Genomic DNA, 23915 nt, shown 5'->3' on the forward strand with positions numbered 1-23915 from the left:
TTACATACACAGCGGCAGAAATAAGTAAGCGTCATCTGGGTTTGTTTTTTCTTTCTTTTAAAAAAAATTATTATGTTTACATTTCTGAATTATTGCATTTGAATCAATGTGGCTAGTGATAAGTGAAAAGTGCCCCAAAGATTCTCCTTTCATTAAAAAAGTAATAATAACTAAGATAAGTCCATCTTGTTCAATGAGAAGAGAGAAAAACAGAAAACAAAACAACTAACCTAACATCACAGCCTCTGTAGCCTCATAAGCCAGAGCACCACCCAAGATGCGAACAAGCTGGCGTGTTTTGAGCATCAAAGATAGAGAGGAAACTGTGTTTACATGTTTGGCACAAAAACTAATGAGGAAAGTCAATTGGCCCTTTGTCTTGGGGGTCTGAAGCGCTGAGCTCGAATGTTTGGTTTCTTCATTGGCACGTGTTCAAGTAATCACTCGTGGCCTGACAAAGCCACACTTGTGTTTTATTAGTGGCCATGCTGAACTCTCCCGCCTGGGCTGTGTTGTCTCTCAATGGAGTGCTGCGGCAGAGGGCACACTCATTTGAAAACACTAAATCAGAGCATGATGATCTTTGCCCAACCAGAGCAACCCAGAGAACAACAACAAAATGTTCAGAGTACTGTTCCTTTTGTTCGGAGAGGGAGGGAAGAACAGGAAGAAGGTAGAATGAGGGCCATGGCTGAGTAACTGGGAACTGGTAGCTAAAATCCGAGTTTATAAGGAAAGCTTTCCCCCTTCTAATCACGGGAGCTACATTAACATTTGAACCTGCTGTAATGCATCACACAGAGCCATCCATAAGCCCCTTAACTCAAGCCTGCAGCACAGGAGAAGTCAAGGTGACCCCAGAGGTCTTTTCTTTTACTCCCTGGAATTCTAAGGTGTCATGAAAGAATAATCATGTTCTCTGTGAGGAAGCTGACTTTGTCTTTGCAAATACAGTCTGGTAGAAAGGAAAAGTTCCAAAGTAGGTCAAAGCAGTGTTTGTAGCTTTCCTCATTAGGTGGCTTTTTAACCTTCCTTTCTGCCTTTCTCCCTTCATTTATTATTATGATTATTATGATTATGATTATTATTGTTATTACCATTCTCAATTAGAGATAGGAATACTTTGGACTGTCCTGGAATTTTTACCTCTACAACTGAACAAGAATCCAAACATTTGGCTGCTATTTTCAAAGTTCTGAACCAGGAATGAGACTCCAAAATCTGGTTGCAAACAACATTTTTAAAGTGACAGCTTTGGCAGTCTTACCTACTGATCCAGTAAAAATAAAACCTAGAACAGTTTGTTCTTAAACTATTTCTAGTACCAGTACTGCGAAGAAAGTACAGAGCTACACATAATTAAAATATATTTTTTAAGTGACTGAAACTTTACATGTTCAAAACGAGAATTTGGGATAGGTTAAGATATGCCCTTGCCTCTGCCAAATCCTTGAAGTTCTCTCTGGCTGTCTGCCTCCCATCAGATCTTTTTATGAAGGGTGTATGTGTACACTCATACATTCCCTACACTGAATACGTCTGAGTGATGCCTACACTGAGAAAATTCGAAATGAGAGTTATTACTGGGGAAGTCACATGATAAAAAGTTAAAAGTTTAGAATATACCAAATGTATTTGACTCAAGTATAATCTATCTTTAAATAAGCAGTATTTTTTTTTTTTTGCTAATTGATTCTTAAATGTTTATTTATTTATTTTAAATAAAGAGGATGTTGGTCGCAGCTATGCTGAGTTTTACAATTCTGGAGCACTTTTGATCTAAACTTCTCAAGCTTTCATTGCTCCTGCCGAAAAGAAAACATTAATGTGAGTAAAGTAATTCCAAATTCTTTTTCTTGCTGTTAATACTATTTACTTTTATGTAATGACCTTAGTATGCCAGAAGTCCAAATGGCCTGTTGGTGGTGGTAGCATCAGCAAACATGTGGAAGCATTCTAAGAGAAGCAGTTCTATAAGGGGGAAAAACGTTGGGCTCCTGGCCTTTGAAATCTAAAGCAATGATAAGTGAAGTCCAATACCTGAAGTTTATAGCCCCCGTCGGTGGAGAAAGGCAATGTGTTTAAACAGGATTTGCTTTTATTAATAGGCAGTTCTATTCCCGGCCTTCAGATCAACGGAGAGCTAGTAGAAAGAGATAAGCCTCATCCACACCTCATCTCCCTGCCTGCTTGTGCCTCCCTGCCGCCCATCTCTCCCTCCATCTTCCTGAGGCCTCCCACCCCCCAATGCACCCAATACTGTTTCTTCCCGCAGGCTCTGCTTCAAGAATGTCAGACATGCAGCTCACATTCAGAGCGCAGACTGCTGTGAATACAGCCATGGGATGAGGTGGGGGTTGAAGAGAGGAACTGTGCGGCACTGGGCTATTTCTCCATGGAGGAGCTGTCCACAAGCCTGGCTTAGGATGGATGTACTTACGCTGCAGAAGGGCCATTTCTCTCCCTCCACATCAAATCCCTACATGGGGAAGCTGGCTGCCCCACACAAACGGAGGACCGGGAGGTGTCCTGACCCATTCCCCACCTCCTACCTTCTGGGGGTGATTTATTCAGAATCTATCAGTGTAAACTTTAAAAGCTGACCACTGCTATGGTCTTTTAGGGAAAGACATTTCCTCCCTATTATAAAATGTATACTCTGCCTATAAGACATTTGTAGTTTTAAGGCACACATGACCTTTTTTTGAAATAACATGAACTAAATGAATTTACTTGCCACCCAGAGTGCTATACATGCATATATTAATACAGCCTAATTACATCATAATGTATATTATAATTATAACATACATTCATATATACTATAATTCCTATATACTATTGTAATCTATAGTATAAACACAGGCTTCACAATTAGTTTAGTCACTGAACAAAGCTGACGTATTCAATTCACTAAATCATGAGGTGTAAGGGGACTTCACTCACCAAATGTGGAAGAATCAAGGCCAACCAAATAGAGTAACAACAAAAATATATTAACCCATGTGAATTTCACAGTGAACCATATCCCATAGAAGAAAGAATAAAGATAAGGACTCTGTGTTCCAGAGCTCCTCTGTGGCATGACCATTATGTTACCAGCCTAAGGATTCTTCAGGGATGATAAACTGAAGTCTGATGTATTAGAAGAGCTAGACGAGGGCAGTGCATTTCAACAGAGAAGCAGGTGATAATGGATTCACCTGTTCAGAAACTGGGAGAGGTAGAACAAAGGGCAGGCAGTGCGGAAGGTGAAGACATGGAATCTTAGAGGTGAAATATTTTCAGAAAATTGTTCAGATTACAAAATAAAAGTGTTTTTGTTTTTGTTTTTTTAGAACCAAACACCCAAATTTGAATAGCACTATGAAAATTGACCCTGAATGGCATTGAAAGAGAAAACACTTTATCATCTCCTGAACATGTGTTCACAGTAATATAAAAAATATTTAGTTACAGGAGAAGAAAACCAGAACCACTGATGTATGGAATCAACAAACTGTATATTGTGCAATCGAAAAAATCAGAGACATACTAAAAGTTTCAGTCTATTTGAGGACCGCTGCTCCCTTCTTTCCCTATCATTTTATAGACGCCAAGGTAAATAACTAAACTATTAAGTCCTATTTAACCACAAATAGATAGCATCACATTTTGCAAATGATTCATGCATTTATAGAATATAATTTTTAAGCATTCAATGCTAACATAAATTTCATTCAACACTTGTCAAAATACTAACCAATAATACCTACTGTTTGGTTCGCAAAAATTACTTTAAAATAGAATTGCCATTGCTCCAGCTATGACAGACTAGAATGTCAGAATTAAATAAGTCTGTTACCTGGTACTATTGGTACTGGCAAGCTGTGGAAGTCTATAGTCTGTTTAATCACGGAAAAACATTCAATTTAAAAAATTTCAGAAACCAAGTTTTCATACAACTTCAGTTGTTTTATAATAGTTGCAAAAATAATGTTACCCATCTTGTATAAAGTTTGAAATTACAATATGTTCCCAATAACTGAATTTGACATATTTATGAACTGTCAGTAGTCTCAATAGAAATTCAGAAAGTATTACCACAGGTTTTCATTAAAATTTAAAGTCTATAAATAACAAATAATGACATATTCTACTTTTTAAAATAGAAAAATGATAAAAATTTCTTATCGTTTCTTTTTGATGAATTATGCCTAAGGTCATCCATATCATTTTATTATGATATCCAAGTAGTAGCAGTAAACATCTCCCACTGTCTTCGTGTTATTGCATTTCTTACAACTATATTCTGAATCACCACATGGCTCAGTTTACAGTTGTTTCTTTAGGATATGAGGCTACTTTATAATTCATTATATTCTTACCACTTATAAATAATTTTTAATTAAGTGATTACTGTCCTCAGTATCATTATTAGTATATGTTATTTTTCTCCATCAGACAAAGATGTTTGATTGCTAGGCTGGACACAAAGCAGATTTGCTTGGCAAATGGTTTCAGAGTTTGGATCCTTTGATATTATATAAAAAATCAAATGTAGTTCCATCTATGAAAAATATGTATATGAAAATACCAAGATTTCTGAAATAATTCAGAGAAATTGTTCCACTGTCCTTGTTTTGGCTCTTAGAAAATAAAAACATGGCTTTAAAGTTTTTGAGTCCTTTCTTCATTTTAAGAACTGATGTTTTAATATAGATCTGGATGACCCGATGCTGTTATCTCTACAAGGTACAATTTTTTGACCTTTGAAATTATTCATAAGCCTCAAACGTAGTCCTTTGTTTTAAGCATGTCTTTGAAGTTTTTGACTAGATTCAATGTTTACAAGAATTCTCTCTCTCAATGAATTGGGTCATGTTGTTACCATACAATGTCCTCAAACTAAAGAAAAATGTAATTATGTATTAACACATATATGATTCATTCTACTCGTTCAGGATAAAAGGACAATTTGACTCAGCATTTTAGGAACTGCTGAAATACAGTCATAATTTAATTTAATTTTTCTAGGTAGACTTTTTGAAAGTATCTAATGTAATCTTTCTTTGGAAAACATAGCCCTTACTAAAAATCCAAGGGGTCATTTGGCCATTTCAACCATGTAAATAGAAGATAGATTTCCTGTGTCTAATTTTCAACAATCCAAGGGTTCTACGAAGTAGAGAGATAATGCAAATGGAGCAAAGCTCCAAGCCAGGCTTCCGCAGAGAAAATCTGAGTCCTGCAAGTTCGATTAAGCTAGCTAATTTTCAGCCCAATAAGCTAATTTCCAGACAGACTCTTCTGATGTTTTCCCTCTGTTTGTAATTTGCATCATTAAATAGCTCCGTGTTTCAAAGCAGCCATGGTACTAAGGTCACAAGGCTTTGTGTTAAATAGTAGCCACCTCGATTTCTTTTTTTTAAAGGAAGGAACAGAGAGCAGCTGATCTGCTGTAGCATGATTTTTTTTTTTTCCTTAGTAGGAAGAGGCTGAAGTGTCTTGTGGATCACAGATATTTTGCTTTGGTTCAGAGAACAGCTTTCCTCGGTGCCTTTGTGCTCCAGAAAGCAGCCCAGGATCACAGGTGGCCTTGATTATCAAGATTTTTTTTATTGGTGCCCCTCCCTTTCCTAGAACAGCAGGACATCTCCCTGACATGAATATCTCATTTTAAGTGGCACAAAATTCAAAAATCTTAAAGAGATATCCAAAACCTAAATTAAAAAAAAAAAAATTACCATTGAACTTCAAAGGGTAAAATTGGTTAACAAACATCACTGGTACTATGAAAGGGTTATATAGGCAGATATGTAGAGTTATGGCAGCTCATGGCCAATTCTCCCTAAAAGGTTTTCAAAGGACTGCTTCTGAAATGCCAAATACAGAGAAAGCAGGAAAACATCTATTTCACTCTTAACTCTACTTCTGCAGAATAAAATAATTTCTCTTTGTCTCTCTGGTCCCAGGGATATGTATTTTGGCTCATCGGCACCCTGGAGCACTCCTTCTACCCTACACACTGATGTTGGTGCTAGTATTAAAAAATCTTCCATCATATAACTCTAAGCCATTCATATTAATGTGCCTGAGTCAAATTACCCTTTCTATTCTGCAGGGGAAAGAAAGACCATAAAATGCTCTCTGAATCCATAAGGACAATCCCATTGGTACAGATGGGAATTTCGCTGTGAGGTTACAGCTCTGCTTTTCTGAAACATGACCTAACGACGGCACAGAGTTTCTTTAGCAACACCCTATTTTGTCATTGACCCATCTCTACCATATCACACACTCCCGAACCATCCCACAGCAATGTCTCCGGGAAGCTAAAGATGGTTCAGAAGAAAAATTATCTCTAACAAAGAAATGCAATAGCTGTTTGTTGTTGGGGGGAGGCCTCATTCAATGTGCAGTATCTCTGGATTTCTATTTAGACTTGAGTTGTTTTCAGCACATTCTCTCCAAGTTACCAACAGTTAGAAAGTATATTTTAAGAAATGCCCACATTTTTGCTATTTACTGAGGGTAGCATGCTTGGGGATTATTTCCATGAAAATGTAGACTGCAGAATTTAGAAACACGCAGTGTAGAAGATTCCAGCCTGTTTTAGGGTACCACTAACATGTAGGAAGGCTTTGGCCAGACAATGACGAGAGCTTAATGTTAAAGTATGTACATGATATTGTCTATGTCTTTTCATTCACTTTTATTTTTATTGTGACAGGTAAACTTGGCAATGACAAAACATTCTACTTTTGGAAGGAATACTTTAAAAAAAAACAACTGTAGTTCATTAATGTCTATCTTTTTCAAGAGTCACATGAATTCGCTGGTCCCTTAGCAATTGTTTCTGGATTAAATATAATGCTTATCCCTTTGCATCATACTATTTCTCCCTCAGTAGAGTATGTTCAGCTTTTAGGCGGGGGTTGATTCCTCTATAGCACTTACATCACACTTGACACATTTGCTGAACCAATCACACATGGAATTAAAATATATTTTGTTTTTCATTTCAGAACTATGACACAGCTTCTCATTACAATGTTTCAGCTTTATTGAAAAGCTTTAAGTTGTTAAGGGAAAGGCAGGAAACTATTAAAAGCCCCTCCAACAAAGACAAAATGCCAATAAGATCCATTAGCAGAATGAGGCTGCAGAAGCAAGAGTAACCAAATATGCATGTGCGCGCACGTGTGTGTGGGCAGTGTGTAAAATTGCTTGGGCACAAGCAGCCCTATGCTATTTAAATGGATGGATTCTTACATGAATTTACTTTTCATCCTACTCAAAGCATATTAGGAAAATGGGGGCAGGTTTAGTTAGTATCTATCTTTACTTGCCTACTTAGATCTCCTGGAAGAATAAGAAAAAACTTCAATAAAATAAATGATGTGAGAAGGGGTCTTTTGAGTACATTCTGATCTGTGCAAACATGACATATTTAATTAGTATTATATCCCATCCATTAAAAGACACTCAATATTTGAGATATGATAATTACCTTCTAATAATTTAGAATTGCTAAACTTCTCAGGTAACCATAACAGTTACTGGTTCTTGGTGTAGACCACAAAGCAGGTCATACAGTAACAAAACCAGAACTGGAAACGTATTGTTTCTTTACTTCTCTGTGGACTCAGGCTAAAGAGCTGTGCCCTTATGTCAGAAGTTCATGTGACTCAAAGCAGAACACGCTAACAGCTGCATTAAATACATCATGAACTGATTGCAGTAGGTAACAGATGTGTTACTAAGGACTTTTGCTCATCCATTGCACTTATGTTGAAGAGAATCATCAAGCTTTTAATTTTGTTCAAGAGAACTAGTCTTCTAAAAGCATTTTTTTTTGGCCCCTACTCTATTGGGCTACACAGAATTTTCAAAGCAGCACAATATAGTAAAAAATGCCCTTTTAATCAGATTACCCTTGGCGAATGTCCCAAACTCAGGCTGAAGTGCAGTGCTTGTGGTTTCTCGACAGCTTACACTAAGCCTGCACCATGGAAATAATCTACTTTTAAAACCCAGGAAACAAATCGACTGCACTAAGGACATAAGTCGCTGTCATTAGGGAGTGATTAGACTAAACATTTTTATACACTCTACCAGCCCACTTTCAAATTATATATCTCTGGCCGAAAGGAAGAAAAGTACTTCAGGTGAGTGTTCAGAACAGCCATGCAGAAAAGTTAATAAGTCCAAATAAATAGAACAGCAAGAAGAAGAATAAAAAGAGCCATTGTTTCAACTTTAACCTGATAATAACTAAATCAGGATGTTCTGAACCAAAAATGGGGAGTTTACTCACAAAACACATAAAGAAAATATTTTTTAGCATAGAATATTTTCAAGGATCAACCCACCACATGTCCTTACTATTTATTTCATGCTAACATGTTTCTTGTATTGCATACTTAATATAAAAAATTCTATGAAAATAAAGAATAAGGAAATATCATTTTTATAATTCATCACTATACCATTCACCTTTCTTTAATAGTAAAGGTTAGTTTTGGGGATTTGATGACTCATTATATTATAATATTGTGAAATATAATAGGAAGTTACAGCCTGGTCCTAAATACATCTACCCCTTCTTGTCTCATAAGCCCCCCTCCCACCCACCCTGGCACACATGTACCCCGATAAATCCTTTGGAAATAGAAGACTTACAATCCCACATTATATTTGGTGTTACTCTACCTGTTAAAATGTTTACAATGATTAATGAAACTCTTAGCGTTAAGTTTCTTGGTTTTAAAGTCACTTCTGAGGTTGTTTTCTTGTTGTTGTTGTTTTTAGTTTGTTTTTGAGAACTCCAAGTGGAAAATATTAACATGCCATAATCATGTAGAATACATTGATTTCTTTAGTGAAAGAAGCTGAATATATGTCCTCAGCCAGTGGATAGGAGAGGTTTACTTTTCCCCAGGAGATTGAAAGGGCTGGGATTTAAGAATGGCTGTTCCGCTGGCCCACAGCTCTTGTTTGAGCAAGGTTTGAGTCCTGTTTTAGACATTCTGCTGATAGTTTCATTTCTAATTTATGAAACATTTCATTAATCCTCAATCTGTCAGCTCTTTCTTGACAACAATAGGGATTGACAGACAAAAGATTAAAATTTATTAAATACTCTGCTCTTTAGAAGTTTTGAAATGCTCTGTTCATTTTTGTTCCTATGTCGCCTAATTGTAAACAAACTGCATTCTTCCTAAATTCTTCTGAAAGCAAGTAGACAACACAACAAAACAATTTTTTAATTCCAACATACATACCACTGAACCTAAACATGACTGACAGAAAAAAAATAAAAATGCAGCTGCCCTTGAGCAGAATTGCTAGCATGCACATTAAAAAGCATCTCCCATCCCAAGTATTTCAAGCATCCATTTTTCTGTAGGCTCTCCTTCCTCATCCTCTTCTTCCCACCCCCCCTTTTTCAATCTCATAAATAATTCATGACCTGATAAATATGCAATTTCAAAAAGTGCAGACAAGGCAGCACTGCATTAAAAAAAAAAAAAAAAAAAAAAAGAGCGTGTGCTTTTTACACACAAGTCCTGTGCTGCACTTTACGGATGACAACCCTCGCAATTCAAGCCCTGCACTGTGTAGAATGGGAGTGAGACTGCATTTCTGCTCAGACGCCCTGCTAGACATGCTATGAACTATTTGAAGACGTCTCTAATACATCAGATGTACACACTTAAAAAAATAAAGTTAGCCATGGCTTAGCCACTGGAATTGTTTAAGAAACGGTTTAGATGTTCCCTCTGTCAGGGAAGAAGAGCAGGGACACGCAGGTCTCGCTCCGAGGGTGCTTCTCTAGTGCTGACACCAGACAGGTCGCAGGCCCCTGAGGTGTCCCCTCAGCTAAAGGCACGCATTGGACACCATGGGGCATTTTTCAGATCCAGGTTCCTAAGATCAGTGGCAAGCTGTTCCGCCCGAGCTCTCAAACAGGTGAAGCACCTGAGAGCCTGTGGGAGAGCGAGGTCCCTCTGCCCGAAACAGGCCTCGGAGAAGCGCGTGGGGCTGGCGGAGCGACTCGGAACTGCATTAAGGAGGCAAAGACTTTCCTTCAAGGACGTTAGGTATCTAATCTGAGAACTCCAGGCAATGCAGTCAACACCATGACGTTGCAGGTATATGCTGAGAACGGAGATAATGGCGAAGAATAAAGTGCTCATGGAAGGAGAGCCATTCTAGTGTAGCAAGAGTTAAGTGTTAAGAAAAGAAACCTGGTTTTAGTCTGAAATGTAACCTTTCAAATGAATACTTAAATTGGAAAACACCATGGGTAAGAAATAGACCACAGCATTTAATTTGGACTGGCTAGTTGGAAGCCTATATTTACTGTACTATAATTTCAAATTTAATTAAGTCACACTGCTGATGCCAGTAGCATCAACACAGTAAAGATGATTAATTGCATGCGTAAATGAAATATAAACAGCCCTAAAAGTAACATTAATGCAGAACCTTGCACACAGAAATGGTATGATAGATTTAAGTGCAAGCGCCTACCTGCGTCTTTGACACACATGCCTGAGCAGGGATGAGGGTCCTGCATTTGAATGTAATCACTGTACCAAAAATATAACCTTTTATGGGTCATTATTTTTCTAAGACATGTGTCCAATCTCCCCCTTTCCTCTCCTCCGTACCTCAACCCCCAGCACAATTTGTTATCTTATGGAATACTTTTCACACAATTTGCATTGTCATCTTATGGATTGGCTACTGGTACACAAACAGGAGCTGACACACTGCAGTGGTGGGACTGGGCTGTCACCACAAGGCAGCTGGACTGTTATATATTCCACTTTGCTTCCATTGTACTTCCACTCACAGCAGCAGTAGGACAAAGGGCCTGACAGAGCTAACCACGGATTGTCACCTTGATTTGTCCAGTCTAGCAGATAAGCAGAAATGAATTATATTCTCCTGCGTAGGAACACAACACAGAAGCAAATAAGCTTGCAAATAGCATCTTCCAAACCATATTATCTAAAAAACATCAAGCTTCTTCATAGATACTACATGCTGCCTCGCTCAGTAGGTGAGGAAAAGCAGAAAGAACCTTTCGATTCATGGAGACACATAAAAACTCTCCTCTAATAATAGAATCTTGATATTAGAACCAAACTCTCTGATTGAGAGGTATGTCATTTATATTCTGCATAGCTTTTGTTTTTGATTAATGCTATCACGATGCTTCAAAATGCAAACTTAAATCACATTTTTGCAAAGACTGTGCTATGTGAAATTTAGTAAATAAAGCTGTTGTTCTTTTAAGAAAAACTCTGTTAAAGTGAAATATTTTTCTTAAAAATTATACAGTGAAGGACTTCATTCAATGTCTGGTATAATGTACTTTTTGATAAACTCAACGACTGTCTAATTTAAATTTTACCAAATGTTAAAGCTCTAAGCCTGAAATCACCCAAAACAGTTGGCTGTTCATGAGAAAATTACTGCAATGTTTTGTTTTTTTAAATGCCAATTGTTTAATTTACTACTTTATTGACAAGGTGCTTGTATGCCTTTGAGACCGATGCAGTTTTAATAGCCACATGTGGATAAATGAAAGATGCAGTTTGGCGATTTCTTTATGAAAAGATGCCTCCAACGCTGGAGAGAAAGGGAACTATTTTCTATCAGCTTTTTAAAGTGACGTAAAAGAACATTTCTTCATTCTGCAAAGAAAAAAAAATGTTGCCCCCTTTAAAAAAATACTGATAAAGATAACGATCATTTCACACACACACACACACACACACACACACACACACACGGACTTACAAATTCTTTCCACTTTCATAGACAATGCAGTGTGCTTGCTGATCCCTCAAAAGGCATGTTTTTGTAAAACCAGAGCCTCACATTTAAGAACTCTGGCGGAACATAATATAACCTACAGTTTGTTTTATTGTTGTTTTTTAATGCTACCCACCTTGACAGTCCGTGCAGAGTGTTTGGCTCTGAGGAGAAACCTCCAGAAGCATTTCCTTTCTTTTTTTTTCTTTCTGTTTTTAATATATGAGGCAGAGCTAATCTAAAAAGGCAGCATTTAAAAACCCAAATATTTCATTTTGTATTGAGCATATAATGTTTAAAACACCTGCATTCAAACTATGTTCCCTTCATAAGACCTATTAATGTTGAATTTTAAATCTCACTAGGCTATTGTCTTCTGTTTATACATATGGATTCTGTTCACAAGGCAGCATTTGGTACCTTGTGTCTTAAATGTTGACTAGCACAAGATACACATAGTAGACAGTATGTATGGGAAGAATATAAAACCCGACCTCATACAGAAATGCAAATGTTACGTGATCAAAGGACGTGCTGCATGTTCATAGTGAAGGATTCTGTCAAAATAAAATGTTCACTTTAGGGGGGTACATAAGAAAATCCTGCATAACTTGTTTCAGATTTATTTAGGAAAAAACTAAATGTACCAAAAAGTACTGTTTATTATTGTCCAAGGCAAAATTGCTCCGATGTGCCTTTCCTCGGAATTCTATGCAGCCAACCATAAGAGCTCTGCGAGCGAGCACCTGACTGCAGCAGAATCGGCCTTGATGGTTACGGTGGGTGACAGAAAGGGGCCATTGGAAGTGCTATTATGCATTTTGCACAGGGAGGTCTTAGCACATTTCAGCTTTATCTAGTTATGCTAGATAGTTGTGTGTGTGTATGTGTGTGTGTGTCTGTGTGTGTGTGTTTTCCTTTCTTTCTTTTTACTGGTTGTGCATGGCTCCCAATATTGAAATCCACCTTGTATTCGAGACCATCATTTACTTTAAGATTTAGCATTATTTGACAGATTTTCAAGTTGCTTTGGCATTTCAATCTGCTTCATAGTTGTAAATAAAATTCACACATTAGAGCCTTCGTGCACATGGTCCTCTTTGAAAAAGACAGAATTGCACTTTATCTCTTTATTTAATTATATAAGTTCCAAGAACATAATACAAAGTACTAAGGTTTTTCTTCCAATTCATAGTAGAAATATATGCCAAGTTTCAGGCTTTAGTTAAAAAAAAAAAAAAAAGCCAACTTAAGAACTAAATGATTTCTTCAAAGCTTGTCTTTGATGTTTTTAAAATATAACATGTGCATCTTGCTTTAAAACTGAGCCTGTCATATTGCACGTGATTCTGGAATTTGGAGTTATTTCCAGTTATTTTATAGTAAGTACAGTTGGATCTCTGCACAAAAGATAGAAGAGTATTCTGTAGTCCTTAATGAGAAAAAATGCCAAGGTTAAAAATTTAAAGGTTTAAAATAAACACATACAACCAGGTATCTTTTTAAAATCAATGATTGTGTTTAAAGAAAAAAAAAAAAGTGTTCAAGCATTTCACAGAAGACACAAATGAAATATTTGGAAACAGGAGATTTTGTTCCAGAGAATTTTAATTGTTCATCTCTCCTCCCCATTACATTCCCACCCCACACCAGAACGTTCTTTTGAAACATAGGTTAAAAGGGAGGGGTAGAAGGGGCATCAAATCACTGTTCAGCATTGCCCTAAACTTTCATTACATTTAAGAGCAAGGCAAGCCACGCAACTCTGCTGCCTGATATATTGTTGAGTGGGCCGTCTAAGGTTCTATTTTCCACGTAGGGTCAAGACTGCTGACATGGGATTAATCAGCTACTCCTCCTAAACCATGAATCAGAACAATTGCTGTCAGCTTCATATGGTACAACTGCCTGGAAATAGAGCTGGGAAGTGAGAGAACACATCGGGAATGTAGAAAAGAAAATGTTAGTGCATAGTTGTAACTCCAATTTGGCTGTTTGTGATTTGGTTTAGTAATCAAATTAAAATGATAAAATATAGATGTTCAACCGAGTGGAATATCTTTCTTCATCTTTTCTACCCCTCGCCCCCCCCCCCCCCCCCGCCTTAGAGATCTTGTTCATATACCAATTGTGACATTTTATAAAAACTTCAGATTCGTTTACTTTCTTTTGGTAGGCACCATTTATGTTCAAGGCCACATTTAAACATGTCTGTTGACCCAGGGTTAAATTCAACGAAGCTGTGCAAAATGCATGCAGCTCTACTGTACACATATTGTAAAGTCAACACTGTATTTAACCTGTCTTTGAATGTTTGCATTACAGAATTGGAAAATACTAGGTGCAAATGTCTGCATAAAGGGGAACTGAAATCCTTCACTATTAGAAAGGAGTGTGACAAGCTTCTTTTTATCCTAGGATACACTTGCATTAAAATGGCCTTGCTCCTAAATGAGATCGCTTCTGTTACTAACAATGACGTGAAATGGACACATTGATCACATGTCTGGAAAAAAACCTCTTGCTTTATAAATGATATTCATCAAAATCAAGAATTATTTTTCTTAAGGATAAACTACCACATGCAAAAGCTTTTGCTCTTTGATAGCATTAGAATTGAATATTTTGGGGAAAGCAAGTGTTAAGACTACATGATGTAATATATGATCAAGCTACATGGGCAAGGGATTAATCATTGTGCCATAAAAATAAAATATTATTTTATTAGAGAATAGAAAAATTTTCAAAGTGAAAATTTATTTTAATTATTAAATTTAATATTATTTGATAGCAATATTTTGTTCAAATTTAATATAAGAGTGCTCAAGAAAATCCTGCTATTATTTAAAAAGTAAATAGATGATTTTGCTGATGACTTTTTAAAGTTAAAATAATTTATTATTAAAAATGTTATGAGCAAAACTCCTGTACAAATATAATAATGTACAAAGAGTCATTTATAATTGTAATTATTTCCTATGTACCCTAGTTCTGCTTTTACCTAACTGGTTAAAGATAATAAAATTATTTTGATGCTACCATAAAAGGGTTTATAGAACATGATATAACATAAAAAGTACTCAAATTGGCAATAAATAGTAAAAAAATTATCATTCTATATACAAAATCTATTCAACATACACTCAATTGTATTTTATCTTAACCACATACTTAGTACAGACACGGGCAATTAGATGTTTGTTATTATTAAAACACACTGCAGAACTACTCTGTTAAATGAAATAAAAATTTTCCAGAAGAGAGGTATGTAAAATAAAAAGTACATATTTTCATTTTAGAATGGAATAGTAAACACTCATGTTATACCACACAAATTCTAGAGTCATTTTAAACACAATATTTAGTGTATCTATACTAAAGTTCTTGAGAAGATTGAATCACTGAAGAAAGAAATAGAATAATCTGTAACCACTTGTCACAAGGATTTATTCTTCTTCAGAAGAATTGCCCCGTAACTTGAAGACATTACCAGGAAACAAATGCATAGCTCTCATCATCACCTCTTTAAGTTTAGAACAGCATTTAAAATATTTATATAAATATAAATATTATTTAATTAAATCGTGTGGGGATTGAAATTAAAACTATTACATTGCTTCAGTAAAAAATACTTTTGTTTTATTAAAAAAAGTGCAAAATTATGTGAACATGAATTGGCCATGAAAAAAGTACTTACAAGAAACACTGCTTTTAGAAATAGCTGACTTATTTTTATCTAAATGGGATAAAAGATTAATACATTTTATAATTGATGAAATGTTTGGTTATAAAAATAATTGGTTTTATAGTGTAATTCAAAATGACCATTTAACAGTACTCTGACAATGATTTATAAGATGTTTGACAAAGTTACTGCCAAGTTTTCAAATTGTACAAGGCAGTCTAAATAATTGGTAAAAGACTATTTAGAATGATTTTAATTTTTTTCTATTTTTATTAATTTTATATGAGTAAAACATAATAAAAATATGTCCAAAGAATTTCATAAATGTGTCTAGTTTCTATATGTATTTGCTTAATATTTCCAGGATTTATTCTAATTTGGAGCATTTAGTGCCATTCTTTCTATTTCAAAAGAAAAGGCATAGTATTAATGTTATTGTCCTAAAGCTTGAACAAAAGCATGATATAAAGGAATTTATATAACAAATGATAATCTAATCTTACTTTGAGAATGAGAATACTATGCTTATTTAGAATCAAATAACATGTGTGATATATATATTTTTTTCTGAAGTTATTGGGGTGACATTGATTAATAAAATTAAATAGGTTTCAAGTATACAATTCCATAATGCATCATCTGTATTTGTATTGTGTATTCACTACCCCAAGTCAAGTCTCCTTTCATCAGCATTACCCCCCCTTTATTCCCCCCCACATGCCTTTCCCTTTGGTAATCACCATACTGTTTTCTGTGTCTATGAGCATATTGATAAAATGTGGTCAGAGATGAAAACACATGCCATGAATCTCAGGGGAAAATCAGGGTAACTGAAAACAAGTAAGATGAGCAGGTATGAGGCTTGGTATTATACCTGAAGACAGTTTCTGCAAGACGAAGTCAAATTGCTTCAGAAATGCAGAAATGCTCACAGAGGGCGGGGAGGAGGCGTGGGGGGAGGGAAGATGGGGCCTTGATAACCTTCAGTAAGGCAACCAATTCATTGATGTGACTCCTACCATCGCCCTGGAATGATTTGCTCTGAGGAAGGCTGGACACCTAGATCAAAGCCATGTCGGCCTCTGGACTGTTTCTAACTTGTCCTCAATTATAGATGACCTTTAGGCAAAGAAGGAAAAAGAAATATTTCTTTACTATTAAATGGTATGAAATTAATATTTTAAAATTGCTGAGTACACAAGCACAACTGAACTCCTGACCATTTTCACTATCTGCTTTTTATGTACGATTTGGGAAGAGTTTTAAATTAGTATGCATCTCTATAAAGTATATAATTAATGCTTAATATGCTTTAAAATCCCATTTTAGTGTAAAAGAATCAAGAGACATGTATGAGGAAGATTTAATAAACAGATTTTTTTCTATATCCATACATTGATATAAAACCTTGATTTCTTATAATGAAAATAATATCAAAAGGGTTGCTAATCATATTAAAACCATGAATACTATTACCTCTACTAGAGAAAAAAAATTCCTTAAACTATTTGTTTACCAAATATATGGATGGTACCTAAAAATTAAAACTGTAGAATATAATTTGAAGAAGAGAACTCTGCTAACCACTTAAGTATTTTAAAAATATATATCTGAAAAGGCCTTTGGTAATGTTAAATTTACTTTTAGCTTTACGTAATTTCTTTTATTTGTAAAGCAAATAAATAAAAATTTTGGTTAAATACTACTCTTAAAATCCACAGGAAAGAAGCAGAACTATCACAGGATAATAATAGTATTGTCAAAAAAAAAAAAAAGAATTCCTAAGTATCAACACACTTCCTTTAAGTAGTATATGGTTAATAAAATTTTTCTTAAAATTAGGAATTTATTCTCAGAGACTACACATTACACAAATGATCTAGTCTCTACTCATATCATTGAATGAGTTAAGAATAATTTTTAAGTGTTTTTATATCTTTAAAAAAATCTGTGTCTTTCTTGCTTTATACCAGACTATAAAAGTTTTCAGAGTCCTTTTTGATCAAGAAAAACATCTTTGTAACACTTTTTTAACCCATTGTGTAAAATCTAAAAATATAGGGAAAATATATAATAAGAAAATAAATAATCTACAATACTAAGAACCATAGGCAACTATTGAAAATATTTTCTTTCAGTATTTTTTCCCTAGGATTTTGGTAACAATTTTTATTATAAATTTTACATAATTTGATATTTTGCACTTTTGTTTTAAGGTATGTTATTAGAATTTTCCCACATCGATGCAAGCCCTTTGTAAACAAAATTGTAAAGATATGATCATCAGTCATATGAAAATGTTACCTAAATCACTTTTAAGAAAACTGAAGAAAATGTGTTATTAAATGATATTATGGCAAATGCTTCTGTGAAGATAATAATTACTCTGAGTTCCTTTTTATTCTTTTACTTTTATAGTTTAGAATTTTGTCAGTTATATAACAAAAGGTAAAAATAAAAAACTCGGAGGTATAGTAAAACTGTTTATCAGATAAATAGCTCCGCTTTAATAACATGTCTTGCCAAAAAAGCTTGCAAAGCGTTCCTCCGCACTTGGGGGGCACGTGAGAAAGGGCTGTAACAAGAATAGCTGAAATTCGCTGGAGCCCAAGCTAACAGAAAGGAGAATATGCACGTTTAAAAAGGTAATGCTTTAATCTTACATTTATTTGGAGCAAACCACAGAAGTGCAGTGTAACCATTTGCAAATGTCATTTAAAAAGGACACATAGCTATGAATCCCATATTCGTTTCAGATAACCTTGTTGTTTTGTATGCTGTAGTGTGTGTGTGTGAAGTATGCACATTCACCTTAAAATGTTGTAGCAAGAGTCAAAATCACAGGAACTGCTAAATGTAATAATGAGGAAATTGTGCAATGCAGTGTGTGAACAAGGTGTCTATTTTAGAATACTTAACAATGGTCAGGTAACATAAAGGTCTCTTTTCTTTGCCCACTTTCTGACTACAAAAAATCTCCCCAAAGAAAGCAATGGTTTCATTTATATCAATAGGGTTTGGAGGTGTTTAGGGCATCTTGCTGAAAAACCAACAAAATATTATCTTTATTAGATAGTATCTCGGACATAAAGGCAAACATTTTTCTCCTCTTTCACTGATTATTCTAACTGAAATGACCTGATGCTAAAGATAGGGAGAATATCTTGAAATTATGCAATGATCAATTTAACAATCTCATTGAACTTTTAATTTAGTTGAACAGCTATTTTTCTTAATTGATCAATATATTTAGTTTGGGGAATGTATTTTGTGTGCACGTGTGTGTGTGTTTTGCATGCACACATGTGCATGTGTTTTGAGAGGGAATGATGGGTAGGAAAGCTGCATGCCTAAAAAGAAGTAGAAATAATCACAGACGCAGAAAGTATTTAAACTAATGTATATAAGCATCTCTGAAACCTTGACTACAAATGTCAAATGTTTCTTACATGTTTCAACTATAAAATGATGCTGGTTCCATGACTTGAGAGACCCAGAATGTGTGGTATTTGCATGTTAAAGATTTAGATGGGGTTTTAATGCTGGTCTTTCTCATTGGAGTTTATTTTCAAAGCTAAGTGCACAAGATATATTTTGAAATGTAGTATGATACATCGATGCTTGCAAAATATAACAGGGTTGATTTAAATGATTCTACAAAAGTGAATATATCCTAAGATATGCCCTCTCAGTTTTGTTGGTTTATTTTAATATAAAAATAATCTAAAAATAATAATGTAATCTCTGCTTATAAGAAGATTATGTAATGTAGTCATTTATTTCAAATTGGGAGATACTTGATGTTATGTGAGTCCAGACATGCAAAGTAGAGAATTATGTGCCCAAACACAAATGAGGGTCTGAGATTGACTGTTTTGTTGCAACACATTTGGTAAAGTAACAAAACTGCTCATTCTTCAACTAATGAAAAAAGTAATAGTTTCTATTTTTTCCCCAGCAAATCATCAAATTGAAGAATGAGCACTGCTAACTTAGAAAGTAAAAGCTAAAGATGTTCTTTTCTGTTTTCCTTGGTGGTGAAAGGGGAGATGGTTCTTGTCCAATTATTTTGTACTATAAAGTTAAATTTTATATTGTGGGTAATTTAATTACCTTCTACACCTCATGTGTTTAGAATATTTCAAGAAATGTTTTCACTTTCCCCTTTTTTCCATATCTCACATGTGATATGTGATAAAAATTTTTGAAATGCTACTATTTTCACACAAGGCTAATTCCTTGAAAAGATAATCTTTGTTTTTCTAAGAGAATGTATATGTGAATTAAAAATTCATATCTTAGGTTAGTAAAATATATTCAATGTTTTTAAAACTCTTATTAAATACCTCTCCACCCCCTTTCACCTAGTTTTTTCCTTCTAAGATGCTAAAAGCAATTTCCCTGGCAGATCCCTATCATGTACCATATAATTGTTTCCTGATTTAGCTACCAGAATAATATAAAACATAAGAAGTTAGCATAAAGTAATGAGATCAATCTAACAAACAATCCCCAACTTATATTTTCATATAAGTTTTTTTCATTCAGTGACATCACCTCAAGAGTCTGTATCTGTATTTATTCCATTTGTGCAGCCATTCTTTTCTTTAAAATTACCTCTTTGTTTTTTTGTTTTTTTTTATGGACACCCTGTTTACAAATCTGTAATGATGTCAAATTATTGTATATTGGGAAAATTTGTAATATTGTATTCAGTGCCAATGTTGGTGAACAGAAAGGTGACCTAGCATGTTTTCAGCAAAGATGAGAAATAAAAAGAGAAGATTATAAGAGACTGGGTAATATAATAATGTGACCAGTCTTCTTGTGTAGTTCATGAACATACTCAGAAGACAATTCTAACATATGAGTTTCAAAATAACTTTGAACAAAAACAGCAGTATTGGTGAACTGGATGCCTGAGCTCCAAGATGGCTCATTTGAAGGACAATACTCATTTAGATATATGCATTCTAATTTGCTATTTTAAATATATATACTCATTCTTTTATGACAATGTGGCAATGCTTTGTATGACTTCACCTGCATTTATGCCTTAAAAGAGAAAAATATTATGAACAGTGCAGTTGGAAACTGGAGCAACAGTATATTCTGTAGCTTGGGTCCCAGCCCGTTGATTCTTTTCTTTCAGGCTTGCCATTTGTAAACACAGCTTTTGTACTTGGTTCCAACTCATTGGGTTTTGCCTTCAGAGTCCTCTGATCATTTCTTCCATTAGTCACACAAGAAAGTCAGCCTTATTACCTTAGCATCACGATTATAAATCCCCCAAAAGTCATTATCCAGTTTGGAATACTCGATTCATGTATTTCGACTTGGCTTGTAACAAATTCTCATGTTTCTCAAACCAAAATAATCCTCAAAGAAAAAAAAGTTCTCAACATTTGATGGGAGTGGATAGTTTGAACAACATGTCACAGACAGTGAAAATACTTCCAAAAAGCCCCTTGTTGCAGTTTTGTGATCAGTGCTCACTCCTTGGCCTACGGTGATCGCATGAGTGACAGCCTCTGAGGGTCCACTTTCTGATATGTGCATCTTTAAACATTTTCACACAATTTTATTTTCATACACCTATTTATTTCAGAAATACAACTATGAAAGTTTAAATGTTAATGACTGATTGCTTTCTACCTGTGAATAATCTTTTACATAGGAGTAAAAATCAATTTAGAGTAAATGTTAGATTTAAGGACATGCTATAACTTTAATTGTTAAGTAAAATCATTCTAAGGTGCACTATTTTGTCTACTCTCGAGCCTTATTCCTACAAAATTGTTATTAAAATGTAATTTGTTGTTGGGAGAAATTGTTATTTTAACCACAAAAGTTTGAAACATGAAAGAACTAATACATTCTTATTCATTGAAAGGAAGAAGAAGAAAACCCAAACTTGGAAATATTAGATTTATCAATATATAATCATGAACATTTTATCTACTGGCTTACTTAAATTAGTTAAATAATCATGGACTATATAGAATATTTTCTGGCTAAGGAGCTAATGATCGGTTAGTATATTCTCCTGGGCCAATTTCTTATAGTTTTTGGGTCTTTTGCAAAGTAAACATGTGGAACATTTTAATTCCTCTTTTTGATTCCTTCTTGTTCTATGTTACTTAAACAGAGGAGTCTACAAATTTCATTTGAGGATAACTTTTATAAATGTGCCGTGAATATTCTTCATAACTTATTAATATGTTGTTTCATCTCCTAGCCATTAAAGCTTAAAAGCCAACTTCAAGAACTACTTCCTTATATCTAGGGTTCAAGCATTTTCTGAACATTTTAGGCAAAACTTCCTTCCCCCCTTCAGATTTCCTTTACATGTCCTGTAACAGCAAAATTATTAGGGGAAAGTTATAAAAATATGATTGATTGATAGATTAATTTCAGAGCAAAACGGATTTAACAATAACTTAATTTAGCCTAATCCCATATGCTGTATATAAGAAAACCAAGACCCAAAAGTAGAAGGTGACTTGCTTAAGGTCATTTAGCTTATGGGTATCAGTAAAGTGTTAAAAACTTTTCCAATTCTTATGTCTTAGGCCACACCTTCTTACTCCATGGGAAGCAGAGAGAAAAATATAATCTGTTTCCTGATCTCTTTGGATTTAGCTGATCCAATACTGTTTATCATCTGAAACAATTGGAACTATTTGTTGTTTATTTTTCCTGATCATGGAAAGGTACATCTTTCTCAAGAGAATTAAAAAGAAATCAAGACTAAAATAGGTCAGGATTTTTAGAAGTCAACCTAAAATAGGTCAATTCCAAACTGGAGGTGGTTTGAAACTTTTCCAAAGCAGCCAGTGTGCCCTCACTCTCCGTGGTGATGGTAGCCAGCAGCAAGCTCATCTCTCAAGCCCCTGTCAGCACCAATGCCAGTGAGGGGCTGGGTATGTGATGGGTGGCCAGCTGCCCTTGGGATGAGCTAAGCAGTGAATCCTTTAAGAAAACCACAGGGCTTTTCAGGATGGTCATTGTGTTCTCTCTTATTTGGGATTCGGTTTATGCTGCTAATATTAGCATAGATTTTCCTTAATGAATGCTTTCCAGCTGAAAGATGGTGAGAGATATACTATGTGAATCTTTTTAATAATAGTTCATTAAATTAAAACCATTCTGACTTGCAATGAAGCCCTTTCCTTTTGATGTTATGCTCAGGTTTGCAGATAATGTCCATGACAATACACGTGTGCCCTACAAAGATGATCTTTTTAATCAGAGTCATTTAGTTTTAGCACTCTTGTGTAATAATGTGAGTTTTGCTGTCGGGTAGTATAAACATTAACATGAAAATCTGGCTATTTCATACAATGAATACATGCATTTAGTTGAAACCATTTTCTTCCCTCAAAGTCAGTGACCCTACTTGCCAAAAATATACATATTTTGCTTAAAATACAAGTGTTAAATTAGGCCGTTTTTCCTTTTTTTTTTTTTTTTTTAATAAATGATTGGAGGGGAGACTACTTTAGAATCCCTCTATGCAAAACCAAACGGAACACATCACCACATTCTTGATGACTGTATTTACTAAATCACTCCCAAATTAGATGCTTTAGAAACAACATGCTCCACAAATAGCAAATACTCAATTCATGCATTGCCTGAAGGCCTTGGACTGCATCACCCTGCATATTCATCACAGGAACAATAGAATAAAATGATTTTGCAAGGTTAGGAAACTGAAACCCACTCAACCACTTTTCACAGGGAATATTTGGATAACCAAGGCTGATGCAAATATTTGTTACTAGCCATTATGACAAGCTGGGGACATCCCATGATCTTATTAGTATCTAGTCATTCACAGTTTGCTTTTCTTGTATCAAAACATGCACACAGATAATAGGAATAAATTGTTTATTTCCCATGTTACTAGGCAATTATAAATATTTCCTCAAAAGGGTTATCCTATGCCAAGGTTAGAATCTAATAGAATAATTTGAGATGTAAATGCCATTGTCTTATAAACTAATTCCAGAGTTCTTTAATAGTCCTCATTTGATTGGCTTCTAGAAAAAAGACTTGACACAGAATAAAGTAAGCAATAGCTTTTAAAAAGCTGCTAGCTTATCACTTATCACTTCTGTAGAATCTCCTGTTTTTTTCTTCCCTAGACAGTATTCTTAGAAGATCAGTTTGTACATTGCACATGGCTATTAACAGTTGAAAACTAAATTATTTCAATTTAAGAATAAAATTAAAAGAATTACCAAGCTATTTGTTTATTCTTACCACTTTTATTACATAATGTTTTTAGAAAACTCTACCTAATTTAGCATTGTAGGCAACTTATTCCACTATTGTTTTTATGATTTATGTAATGATTTGCAACAGTAAATATGTGGAGAGTTGTTAACAGGTTATATCATATCTGAAAAAATAA

The sequence above is a fragment of the Molossus molossus genome, unplaced genomic scaffold (genome assembly GCF_014108415.1).
Source record: "Molossus molossus isolate mMolMol1 unplaced genomic scaffold, mMolMol1.p scaffold_m16_p_16, whole genome shotgun sequence".
Classification (NCBI taxonomy): domain Eukaryota; kingdom Metazoa; phylum Chordata; class Mammalia; order Chiroptera; family Molossidae; genus Molossus; species Molossus molossus.